This window comes from Bombina bombina, chromosome 10 (genome assembly GCF_027579735.1).
Source record: "Bombina bombina isolate aBomBom1 chromosome 10, aBomBom1.pri, whole genome shotgun sequence".
In the NCBI taxonomy this organism is placed as follows: domain Eukaryota; kingdom Metazoa; phylum Chordata; class Amphibia; order Anura; family Bombinatoridae; genus Bombina; species Bombina bombina.
The window spans coordinates 42,466,798-42,480,678 of record NC_069508.1 but is presented as its reverse complement, the minus strand read 5'-3'; the positions used below and the strand labels follow the sequence as shown (position 1 = coordinate 42,480,678).

General features: G+C 39.6%; 1 protein-coding gene across 1 annotated transcript in view; it reads right to left on the bottom strand.

Annotated features, from left to right (window-relative positions):
* HFM1 (helicase for meiosis 1) overlaps positions 1 to 13,881 on the bottom strand; it is a 189,623-nt gene that overhangs the window by 58,404 nt on the left and 117,338 nt on the right. The window lies entirely within an intron of this gene.

Sequence of the window (13,881 nt, the reverse complement as noted above, 5' to 3'; positions counted from 1 at the left end):
TTTTAGTCCTAAAAGGTGGCGGAGAGGTTAAGGAGCAACGGTCTTACGACCACTGCCTCTTAACTTCCATTTCAGGCAGACCTGAAACGATGGGGCTCCAAAGCAGCACCCGCTGCTTAATAAATGGAGCCCTAAGTCTCCATGAATCTAAGGCTGGGAAAGCCTACCTAAAGTTACTTTTTCTAGAAATAAAAAGACTAGGAAGACATTCATTAAAGAACATAGGGTAATCACAACCATTTTATAATTATTAGCATCTAAACGGCAGCAGATGAACCCTTTTCTATTAACTTGATCACAATCAGACATTTTTATGGTTTAACATGTGGCACTGGCTGATCACAATCAACATACTAGTAACTTAAGGGATAGGAAAGTCAAAATTAGACTTTCAAGATTCAGATAGAGCATGTCAATTTAAGACACTTTTACATTCACTTCTGTTATCAACTTTACTTTGTTTTTTTGGTATCCTTTGTTGAAAATCATATGTACTTTTCCTCAACAGAAGCAATGCAATAGTGGAATATAGCTAGCCGCCCACGGCAACACGCTCTTCTTCAATGAGGTAATGCTTCCACTTTTAAACCAACAGCTGTGCTTGTCATCTGATAGTATTTTGTATGCTAGCACATCTATTGGTTTAGAGGTGGAAACGTCACCTCATTGATAGAAGAGCGCTATGCCATGGGCAGCTGGAGGCTCTGACTTTAGATCTGCCGCAGCACAGACTGGGTCAGTTTAGCACCCTTTTTTTAATAAATGATCACTAAATCAAATTTAGTGATGGTAAATCCTAGCGTTTGTTAAAGGGATAGTAAAAGTCTAAATTAAACTTACATGATTCAGATAGGGCTTGTCATTATAAACAACTTTCTAATTCACTTTTATCATCAAATTTGCTTTGTTCTCTTGTTATTCTTAGTTGAAAGCTAAACCTAGGTAGACTTATATATGCTAATTTCTAAGCCCTTGAAGGCCGCCTCTCATCTAAATGCATTTGACAGTTTTTCACAGCTAGATGGAGTTAGTTCATGTGTTTCATATAGATAACACTGTGCTTATGCACGTGAACTTATTTAAGAGTCAGCACTAACTTCCTGAAATGCAAGTCTGTCAAAAGTTCTGAGATAAGGAGGCAGTCAACAGAAGTTTAGATACAAGGTAATAACAGAGGTAAAAAGTATATTTCTATAACAGTGTGGGTTATGCAAAACTGGGGAATGGTAAATAAAGGGATTATCCTTCTTTTTAAACAATAACATTTTTGGTGTTTACTATCCCTTTAAACGCTCGAATTTCCATCACTTTAACTCATGGACAACACTTTTTCACTTATTACCGAGCACCGATACAAGTTTTTAATTTTGAAACATTTATTTTGCAGGTCTAAAATACAAAAAATAGAGGGCGCCACATAGTGCAAATCAATCTGATGGACCAATGGTAGAAAAACAGGCGAGATCAATCCTACTCACGTGATGGTCAGCACTATTGTGCTATACAGGCAGGCCGGAACCAATAAGTCGACCGGCAGACTTTTAGGCACACCTGGATCAAGGGATATCCTCGTCCCACAAGACTATAGCCTTTAATATTGCCTAACATTTTGGTCCTATTTAATGTATCTATATGTCTATGCTGCATATTTGGGAATTATTGTGTATATATTGTGACATATGAACCACTTGCTATATATATTCTCTTGCATTTACCATATATATATTCTCTTACATTTGCCCTACACACTATTTAGACACTATTATACACATTCTGGTTGAATAGATATATTGGGTATCATCTTATACTAAGACCTGAGATTACTATATGACTGCCCATACGGATACGTTTTTTATCATTGAATTACACGGTTTTGCGCCTCTTATAGATATTAGCCTGGTATTGTTCTTGTACCTTGCATATCTTGTTTTTATATTTATTTTGCAAATGGATGACATTTGAAGCAACATCACCAAACAGATTTACACTAATAAAATTAAGACAAATCCATAAACCAGCAAGTACAAATAACAACTATACCGAGCTGTTAATGTACAAGAAACTAAAAAGTATTCTGAAACCCTACATGCACAGTGCACTGGTAATTCATACTGCGAACTGAACTTAATTACAGCAAATAAGATGACAGAGCATTATACTGTTTCACTTAGGCCTCTCAATACAGTATTATTATTATCAGCTCCTGGCAGATTATATGCAATCTAACAAGAAAAATCAGGTCACTTCTAGACTGTAGAACAGACTTATCCAACCTAAAGCCCAGGGGGTGAAGTGCAGCCATCCAATGATTTATATAGGCCCTCCACGTACCCATTATGTTTGTGTCTGAACTAGTTATTGTGCAGCACACTCACTGGATCTGCATGCACCCCAGGCTGTATATGTGCAAATCATAGTTTATGATGTTACAGTGAAGCATCTGGCTGTGACTCTGCACTACTTCATTACCTTTTTGCCATACGTAAAACACAAAACTATCACCATTGTAAGTTTGCTTACCTGGCCCATTCCTATATATTTAAACATTTAAAAAAAAAAAATTAGTGCCAGATGACAAGTGGGGCGCTAATGATAGTGCAATACGCAATATTACTGGTCCGCGCTAATATTAGTTCACAACTTGATATTACAAGTCCATGGTTAATCGCATTTACCAGAGAAGGTTTAGCGCAGCAGACATCGCTCTAGTGTTACCTATACTTTCAATGGAGATTGCTAACTTGCACTACAATATGTTTAAGATGTTTCTAATACATATACTTGAAATTCCTATGTTCTTCACTTGGAAAAAATGTTCTTTACATTTTTAAATATATAGAGTATATATATATATATATATATATATATATATATATATATATATACACACACATACACACACAATATATATATATATATATCTATCTACCTATATCACTTTACAATATCTATCTATCTATCTATCTATCTATCTATCTATCTATCTATCTATCTATTTCACTGTTTTTCAAACCTGTCCTCAGGTCTCCCCAACAGGCCAGATTGTCAGGATTACCTTGAAAGAGAGCAGTAAAATAACCATGATTACTAATCAGCTGATTATTTCACCTGTGTTCTAGTTCAGATATCCTCAAAATCTGGCCTGTTAGGGAGGCCTGAGGACAGGTTTGAAAACCAGTCATTTCTATCTATCATATATATATATATATATATATATATATATATATATATATATATATATATATAATCTATACTATAATCGCGTTTGTAACTCGTCCGTCACCGTCGCCAGTTGCACACGCATTCTCAAAGGCAAACCCAAAGCCTTAAAAAACAACAACACGCAACCGCACAAAATAAAAAAAACACGTAACCGCCCGCACGAAGTATAACAAAAAAAACCTAACCTCCCGCAAAAAGTATTAACACCTAAACCGCAAACCCCCACATCACAAAATAATAAAGTAATTAACCCCTAATCCGCAAATAACATAATTAAAATATTAACCCCTTAACCGTCAACCACCCAAATCGCAATAAACCGCTAAACCACAAAACCTCCACATCGCAATAAACCTATTTAACCTATTAACTCTTAAACCGCAAATCCCCCACATCGCAATAAATCTAATTAACCTATTAACCCCTAAACCGCCAAACACCCACATCGCAATAAACCTAATTAACCTATTAACCCCGAAACTGCCAAACACCTACATCGCAATAAACCTAATTAACCTATTAACCCCTTAAACCGCCAAAACCCTACTTCGCAATAACCCTAACCGTAACCGAGGGTAAATTCTACCAGCAAATTTCCGGTACGGCTATGGGGTCAAACATGGCCTCTTCACTAGCCAACCTTTTTATGGAGCATTATGATACTACAGTCATGCAGAGCTACAGCAAACCAGAGGTACTTTTTTATAGACGCTATATAGATGACCTCTTGATCATTTGGAGGGGGTCATCGGCACACCTTGAGTCGTGGTTTACACATCTAAATTCTCTACAGAATCCAGTAAAGTTTAAGATGGAACACAGTACAACATCTATCGAATTCCTGGATCTCAGGATTTGGGGCTTCACTTTACAGAAAACCCACAGATAGGAACTCGATTTTACACGCTACTAGCAACCACCCTACAGCCTTATTAAAAGCAATTCCTAAAGCACAGTTGTGCAGTGTCATTAGGAATAACAGTGAAGTCTCAATGAGGGGTGAACAACTTACTGATATGGAATGAAGATTTACTCAGAGGGGATACAACCCACGCCTGATTGGTCAGAGTAGACTCATCTACTTCAACCAAGACAGATGTTGAGCCACGAATGATGTTCACTACCATATACAGTCCAACCACTAGGTCAATAGGAAAGGTACTCAGGCAACACTGGCACATAGAACAGAGTGACCCCTCACTCCCGTTCCAACAATGGCAGACTCCGAGAGTGGGATATAAGCGAGATAGAAGCTTGAAGGACTCACTCATGATTACTGATCCTAGCCACTGCTACAAACAGGATACCTGGCTGTACCAGAAAAAGAAACACGGGTGCTACAGGTGCACTGACTGCACCACGTGTAGCGCTATGATCCAAAGACCTACATTTGGACACCCTCATCAGCAAAAGAGATACCAGATCAGACACTTCCTCACCTGCACTACTACTTTCGCAGTATATCTGCTGAACTGTAGTTGTGGCAGATTTTAAGTGGGGAAGACCACCAATGACGCGAGGAGAAGGTTTGCCAACCATAGGTCCTCTATTAGGGGTGCCCTCAAGAAAGGAACCAGCGACCAACCAGTGGCCAAACATTTCTTGGAACATGGCCATGGGGTACAAGATCTCTGATTCACACTGATTGACCATGTCCCCCCGCTTAGGCATGGTGGGGACAGGAAGAAACTCCTCCTACAAGTAGAGGCGAAATGGATCTACCGGCTGAATACTCTACAACCCCATGGTCTCAATACCATGTTTAACTGGTATTGTTATCTGTGATTGGCTACTGGGATCCCCCTAACAGTGTCCCCATTTATATGAGAGTCCGAGGTCACATTTTATATCCAGTTCCCCACCGGGTTTACACTGGGTCCTTTGATTGGGTTGAGTGTCCACTATCCATTCTTTTAGTCGTGTTTGATTGGCTAGTATCCTGGACTGGTAACTGGTGGGCCATTTGATAATTGTTAGGCCATATTGTTTTGTATACCCGTGTGGGGAGTAACTTTTATTCATCACCCCTGGGTTATTTGTTTTTTTTTGCTAGTATCAGATAAGATTATCCACATGGCTGAGGGTGCTTATATTGCTATATTTACAGGTAGTCTAGGCTGCCCATGTATCTAGTGTAGGTTAGTTCGTCCCACTAGTCTCTCTTACTAGTCTTTTTCTCTATTGATAGTTTAGGAGATATTCTCACTTTCCTAGGAGTTTAGCCCATGAGAGTATAAGCTTAGACACTGTTCTAACACTATTTAATGGTGTTTTAGCATTATCTAACAGTTTTTCTGTAATGTGTGCCACCTCACACAATTTTTATATATACACCAATGCTAGTGTGTTGTTAGTACATTTGATCAGAGCTCTGTTAACATAGTCCTGTATGTGACAGCATTTCACACTTAGTATTTGCAGGTTTATGCTCCTATAAAACTGTTTTGTTTAACTGCGTGCTGTGGTGCTATGTGGGTATCCCCATGGCAACGGTAATGCTTCGTTGCGATAGGCTGTTGCCCTACATGTGATGTATTCCGACTCTGGGAGTTACTTCCAGATCTCGCATTGAGTTGTCCTGCATCAGAGGCTGTCCGGTTGTCAGTGGGAAACTTACTTAGCATTGCAGAGGTGAGTGAATCTAGCGATTAGATGATCTAGATCAGACGTTTGTTACTAAGCATTACCTCGTTTTGTATCCTATATTTGCAGCAGAGTTGCGGTCCCTGTTAGCTATGGGTCTCGCAATGTATAATGAATTAGCCTGCTTGTGTGGGGTTTGTCTCTGTGCCTTCCATGTCTGTACTCTATGTCTCCTCTTTTATCCTCTATATAGATACAAGTCACTATCACTTAAAGAGAAGGATATACTCAGACAGTTTATATGATATGTCACTGATTTATGCACTGTTGTTGATATTGTGACGAAGTGGTCACCATGACAACCGTTTTTGGCAGTTTTTATGCTAATTAGGGGGTGGGGTTATTCATTGTTTGTCTATAAATATATTTCACTCTGTATCACTTGTGTCTGAGGAAGGGGATACATTATCCCCGAAACGTTATTTTGTCACAGTAAAGATTATTTAAAAGTACCAGCGAGTGCAAGTTTCTTTCATAGCCATTATCAGTATCTATTAGCACCCTGGCAGATGACACGGAAGTGAGAGTGCACATCCCTGCTACTACGTATATATATATATATATATATATATATATATATATATATATATATATATATATACAGTATATATATATATAATCTATACTATAATCGCGTTTGTAAATCGTCCGTCACCGTCGCCAGTTGCGCACGCATTCTAAAAGGCAAACCCGAAGCCTTAAATAAAAAAAAAGCAACCGCCCGCACGAAATAAAAAAACACGTAACCGCCCGCACGAAGTATAACAAAAAAACCTAACCTCCCGCAGAAAGTATTAAGAAACACCTAAACCGCAAACTCCCACATCACAAAATAATAAACGGCTAGATTACGAGTCTTGCGTTAGGCTTAAAAAGCAGCGTTGGCTGGTCCCAACGCTGCTTTTTAACGCCCGCTGGTATTACGAGTCTTGCAGGTACAGGTGTACTGCTCACTTTTTTGGCCAGACTCGGAAATACCGCAAATCCACTTACGTCAACTGCGTATCCTATATTTTCAATGGGACTTGCATAGCGCTGGTATTACGAGTCTGACCAAAAGTGAGCGGTACACCCTCTCCTGTCAAGACTGGTACCGCATTTAAAAGTCAATAGGATTTTTTCTACCTTAATTCCGATTGGCTGATAGAATTCTATCAGCCAATCGGAATTGAAGGGACGCCATCTTGGATGACGTCATTTAAAGGAACCTTCATTCAAGAAGAGCCGTCGGATGAAGAGGATGCTCCGCGTCGGATGTCTTGAAGATGGACCTGCTCCGCGCCGGATGGATGAAGATAGAAGATGCCGTCTGGATGAAGACTTCTGCCCATCTGGAGGACCACTTCGCCCGGCTTGGATGAAGACTTCTCCCAGCTTCGTTGAGGGCTTCGGCCCGGTTGGGTGAAGACGTCTCCCAGTAAGGTTAGTGTTTTTTTTTAGGGGGGATTGGGTGGGTTTTAGAGTAGGGTTGGTTGTGTGGGTGGTGGGTTTTAATGTTGGGGGGGTGATTTGTACTTTTTTTTCAGGTAAAGGAGCTGATTACTTTGGGGCAATGTCCCGCAAAAGGCCCTTTTAAGGGCTATTTGTAATTTAGTGTAGGGTAGGGCTTTTTTTATTTTAGGGGGCTTTTTATTTTTTTAGGGGGATTAGATTAGGTGTAATTAGTTTAAAATTCTTGCAATTTGTTTATTATTTTCTGTAATTTAGTGTTTTTGTTTTTTTTGTACTTTAGATAATTTAATTTAAGGAATAAATTTAATTATAGTGTAGTGTTAGGTGTAATTGTAACTTAGGTTAGGTTTTATTTTACAGGTACTCTTGTATTTATTTTAGCTAGGTAGTTATTAAATGGTTAATAACTATTTAATAACTATTCTACCTAGTTAAAATAAATACAAACTTGCCTGTAAAACAAAAATAAACCCTAAGCTAGATACAATGTAACTATTAGTTATATTGTAGTTAGCTTAGGGTTTATTTTATAGGTAAGTATTTAGTTTTAAATAGGAATAATTTATTAAATGATAGGAATATTTATTTAGATTTATTTAAATTTTATTTAAGTTAGGGGGTGTTAGGGTTAGACTTAGGTTTAGGGGTTAATAACTTTAATATAGTGGCAGCGACGTTGGGGGCGGCAGATTAGGGGTTAGTAACTATAATATAGGTATCGGCAATGTTGGGGGCAGCAGATTAGGGGTTAATACATATAATGTAGGTGGGTAGGTGGTGGCGGCGGTGTCCGGAATGGCAGATTAGGGGTTAATAATATAATGCAGGTGGCGGCGATGTCGGGGGCGGCAGATTAGGGGTTAATAAGTGTAAGATTAGGGGTGTTTAGACTCGGGGTTCATGTTAGGGTGTTAGGTGTAGACATAAATGTATTTTCCCCATAGGAATCAATGGGGCTACGTTAGGAGCTAAACGCTGCTTTTTTGCAGGTGTTAGGTTTTTTTTCAGCCGGCTCTCCCCCATTGACTGGGGAAATCGTGCACGAACACGTTTAGCCAGCTTACCGCTAACGTAAGCAGCGCTGGTATTGAGGTGAGATGTGGAGCAAAATTTTGCTCTACGCTCATTTTTTTGCGGTTAACGCCAGGTTTGTAAAAACCCGTAATACCAGCGCTGTCTGTAAGTGAGCGGTGAGCATAAACTGCTCGTTAGCACCGCATAGCCTCTAACGCAAAACTCATAATCTAGCCGAAAGTAATTAACCCCTAATCTGCAAATAACATAATTAAAATATTAACACCTTAACCGTCAACCACCCAAATCGCAATAAACCTAATTAACCTATAAACCACAAAAACGGAAAACCTCCACATCGCAATAAACCTATTTAACCCCTTAATGACCACAGCACTTTTCCATTTTCTGTCCGTTTGGGACCAAGGCTATTTTTACATTTTTGAGGTGTTTAGCTGTAATTTTCCTCTTACTCATTTACTGTACCCACACATATTATATACCGTTTTTCTCGCAATTAAATGGACTTTCTAAAGATACCATTATTTTCATCATATCTTATAATTTACTATAAAAAAAATTATAAAATATGAGGAAAAAATGGAAAAAAACACACTTTTTCTAACTTTGACCCCCAAAATCTGTTACACATCTACAACCACCAAAAAACACCCATGCTAAATAGTTTCTAAATTTTGTCCTGAGTTTAGAAATACCCAATGTTTACATGTTCTTTGCTTTTTTTGTAAACTATAGGGCCATAAATACAAGTAGCACTTTGCTATTTCCAAACCATTTCTTTTCAAAATTTGCGCTAGTTACATTAGAACACTGATATCTTTCAGGAATCCCTGAATATCCATTGACATGTATATATTTTTTTCTAGTAGACAACCCAAAGTATTGATCTAGGCCCATTTTGGTATATTTCATGCCACCATTTCACCGCCAAATGCAATCAAATACAAAAAATCGTTCACTTTTCACAAATTTTTTCACAAACTTTTGGTTTCTAACTTAAATTATTTACAAACAGCTTGTGCAATTATGGCATAAATGGTTGTAAATTCTTATCTGGGATCCCCTTTGTTCAGAAATAGCAGACATATATGACTTTGGTGTTGCTTTTTGGTAATTAGAAGGCCGCTAAATGCCACTGCGCACCACACGTGTATTATGCCCAGCAGTGAAGGGGTTAATTAGGGAGCATGTAGGGAGCTTTTTGGGGTAGTTTTAGCTTTAGTGTAGTGTAGTAGACAACCCCAAGTATTGATCTAGGCCAATTTTGGTATATTTCATGCCACCATTTCCCCGCCAAATGCGATCAAATTAAAAAAAATGTTAATTTTTTCTCAATTTTAGGTTTCTCACTGAAATTATTTACAAACAGCTTGTGCAATTATGGCACAAATGGTTGTAAATGCTTCTCTGGGATCCCCTTTGTTCAGAAATAGCAGACATATATGGTTTGGCATTGCTTTTTGGTAATTAGAAGGCCTCTAAATGCTGCTGCGCATCACACGTGTATTATGGCTAGCAGTGAAGGGGTTAATTATATAGCTTGTAGGGAGCTTGCAGGGTTAATTTTAGCTTTAGTGTAGAGCTCAGCCTCCCACCTGAAACATCAGACCCCCTGATCCCTCCCAAACAGCTCTCTTCCCTCCCCCACCCCACAATTGTCCCCGCCATCTTAAGTACTGGCAGAAACTCAGCCAGTACTAAAATAAAAGGTATTTGGCCCTTTTAAAAAAAAAAAAAAAAAAAAAAAGCATATTTACATATGCTGATGTGTAGGATCCCCCCTTAGACCCCAACCTCACTGATCCCCCACCAAACAGCTCTCTAACCCTTCCCCTCTGCAATAATGGGCGCCATCTTGGGTACTGGCAGCTGTCTGCCAGTACCCAGTTTTGTAACAAAATGTGCCTTTTTTTAAAAAAAATGCCCTTTTCTGTAGTGTAGCTTTCCCCCCCCACCAAGACCAACCCCCAACCCCTTCCAGGTCCCTTAGATTACATTTTTAATATTTATATTGTATTAGTGTTTTTAACTTTTTTTTTTTCTGTAGTGTAGCGGTTCCCACCCGCTCCCGCCCCGTGCACGCGCCCGCCCAGCACCCCCCGTGCACGCGCGCGCTCCCGTGCGCGCCCCCGTAGCTCCCGCCCCCGATCCCGCCCCCTCCACTCCACACAGAGCATCGATGGCCGCCCACCCGCCTCCCACGTAAGCTCCCACCCACCAACGATACCGGCCATCGATGTCCGGTGCAGAGAGGGCCACAGAGTGGCTCTCTCTGCATCGGATGGCCAAGGGGGGTTATTGCAGGATGCCTCCATATCGAGGCATCACTGCAATAACCGGAAAGCAGCTAAAAAACGAGCAGGATCGCTTCCAGCTGCTTTCCAGACCAAGGACGTACGCCACACGTCCTCGGTCATTAACTGTATTTTTTTTGAGGACGTGTGGCGTACGTCCTTGGTCGTTAAGGGGTTAAACTATTAACTCTTAAACCGCAAACCCCCCACATCGCAATACATCTAATTAACCTATTAACCCCTAAACCGCCAAACACCCACATCGCAATAAACCTAATTAACCTATTAACCCCTAAACCGCCAAACACCCACATCGCAATAAACCTAATTAACCTATTAACCCCTAAACCGCCAAACACCCACATCGCAATAAACCTAATTAACCTATTAACCCCTTAAACCTAAGCCCCCTAACCTAACACCCCCTAAATTAACCCCAATTACTACTAAATTACAATTAAAATAAAAAACTAACATTAAATTACAAAAAATAAAAATGTCTAACATTACAGAAAAACTAAACAAAATTATCAAAAATAAAAAAAATATATACCTAATCCCTATGAAAATAACTCCCCCCCCCAAATAAAAACACCCCCTAAACTAAACCACCAATAGCCCTTAAAAGGACCTTTTGTAGGGCATTGGCTTAAGTTAAACAGCTCTTTTACCTTAAAAAATACTAAGCCCCCCCACCCACTAAACCCCCTAAAATAAAAAAACCTAACATTAAAAAAACCTAAACTACCCATTGCCCCTAAAAGGACATTTGTATGGGCATTGCCCTTAAAAGGGCAATCAGCTCTTTTTCTGCCCTTAAAAGGGCATTCAGCTCTTTTACAGCGCCCAAAGCCCTAATCTTAAAAATAACCCCCCCCCACAAAAAATTTTTAAAAAAATCCTAACACTAAGCCCCAAATAGGTACTCACCGGTCCTGAAGTCCGGCAGAGAAGGTCTTCTTCCAGGCGACTCCATCATCTTCTATCTTCATCTGGAGCGAAGGCGGCGCGGAGCAGAGGCGTGGAGCTGGATACTCAGTGGTGGTCCTCAATGGCGGCGGTCCTCGGCGGCTGCGGTCCTCAGCTGCGTGGAGGCTCCTCTTCATGTGATCGTCCGTCGCACACTGAAGATTGAATGCAAGGTACCCTATATTTATTGGGGTACCTTGCATTCCTATTGGCTGAAATTTTGAAATCAGCCAATAGGATGAGAACTACTGAAATCTTATTGGCTGATTTGAACAGCCAATAGGATTTCAGTAGTTCTAATCCTAATTGGCAGATTTTAAAGATTCAGCCAACAGGAATGGAAGGTACCCCAAATTGATTGCGGTACCTTGCATTCAATCTTTAGTGTATGACGGACATCGGATGAAGAGGAGACTCCATGCTGCCGAGGACCGCTGCTGCCGTCGTTCAGGATTGCCATCGGGGGAGACAGCTCCGCACCGCCGGTGAGGATCGTCGCTGAGAATCCACATCTCCGCTCTGTGCTGCCTTCGCTCCGGATGAAGATAGAAGATGATGGTGCTGCCTAGAAGAAGAACTTGTCTGCCGGACTTCAGGAACGGTGAGTAACTATTTGGGGCTTAGTGTTAGGATTTTTTTTTATTTTTGGGGTTTTTATTTTTAAGATTGGGGATTTAATAGGTTGGAAAAGAGCTAATTGCCCCATTAGGGGCATTGGGTAGTTTAGGTTTTTATAGTGTTAGTTTTTTTTATTTTGGGGGGTTTGGTGGGTGGGGGGTTTTTACTGTTAGGGGGCAATTGGTAATTTGTTGGTAAAAGAGCTGTTTAACCTTTTAACGGATATTGTTAGTTTAGCATTAGATTAGGGGGTGTTTTTTTTTTTTTTTTTTTTATAGGGGTATTAGTTTAGGTTTAATTTTTTTATTTTGGATAGGTTTGTTTATTTTTTTCTGTAATTTTACATTTTTTATTTTTTGTAGTTTTAGCTTTAGGGGTTGTAGTTATTTTTTAAATAGACTTATCGCCTAGTATATATAATAAAACGATTATTCGGGGATAGCTGCACTATTCGGTATTCATTCCGTTTTAAAACTAAGCAAATACTAATGTAAATGTTCCTAAGCTACAGGGAAAAAAGTTCACCTGTAGCTTATACTTACCTTTAGCATACTGGAGAGCCGCGCTAACCGGCTCCTCTTCTTTACAGAGCCCCAGCCGCACTAATAGAAAGCTTAGTGGTGGCGGCTTACAGTGCCTGCAATTAAAAGACCTTTTCCTATTAGCGTGGCCGGGGCTCTGTGAAGAATAGAAGAGGATTAACACTGTTCTCCAGCATGCTAAAGGTAAGTATTTAAAAAGAAAATTAATTAATGAATACTGATGAATTTGGTCAGTATTTTTACATTTTCTTTAAATGTCATTGGTGCATTTATTCAGCTATTCGTTTCATTATGTATTTGCATTTGTAACTAAACAAATGCACATTTCTGATAGCACTCAATAGTTATAGATATATATTTTACAAAAAAGTATATATATATATATATATATATATATATATATATATAAAAATAACATTATCTTCTTTGTGAAGAGCATAGGAATGTAAAGTATTACTAACGCACATTCAGCTTTAGTGCAGTTGATCTCGTGCAGTAGCATGCAAGCAGCAATTCATAAGCATTTCTTCAGCGCACCTCATACAAGTCTTTGAGGAGAAGGTGTTAGCGTGGTTGCAATATTCAAAGTACTTAAGTTATTGCGCTTGTAATAAACTTATTCAGCCACGCAAATTTTTTACTTTGAGTGCAGTTACTGCTTGAGCAAAATAAAAATAAGCATGCCACTTGTAATTTGGCTCCTAATGTTTATTTCATGATATATATTCTTGCCTATTTTGAGTTGTGGTCACCCCCCAAAGCACACACATAAATTAAGCTATTTTTTCCTGTGGTAAAAAAAACTACTGCAGAGCAGTGGTGTCCCCATAAATTTATTTTTGGTAAAAATTTGTAATTTTTTGCGAGGCCTCAGCAGAAGGGTGAGACTAAGCACGCCGCAGTCGGAACGAGTTATGTCATGGGTGGGATTTAGAATGTCATGGGTTGGACTGAGAGTGTCAATCTGCCACAGTGCCTCAGCAGAGTGGTGGTGGGAAGCTACTGTTTGGGGGGGTACATGGGTAGCCAGCCATTTTACTGGGAGAGCTATTGCCCCCCTAACAATGCCACTTGTACAGAGAGACGACACTTGGCCATCCCTGATT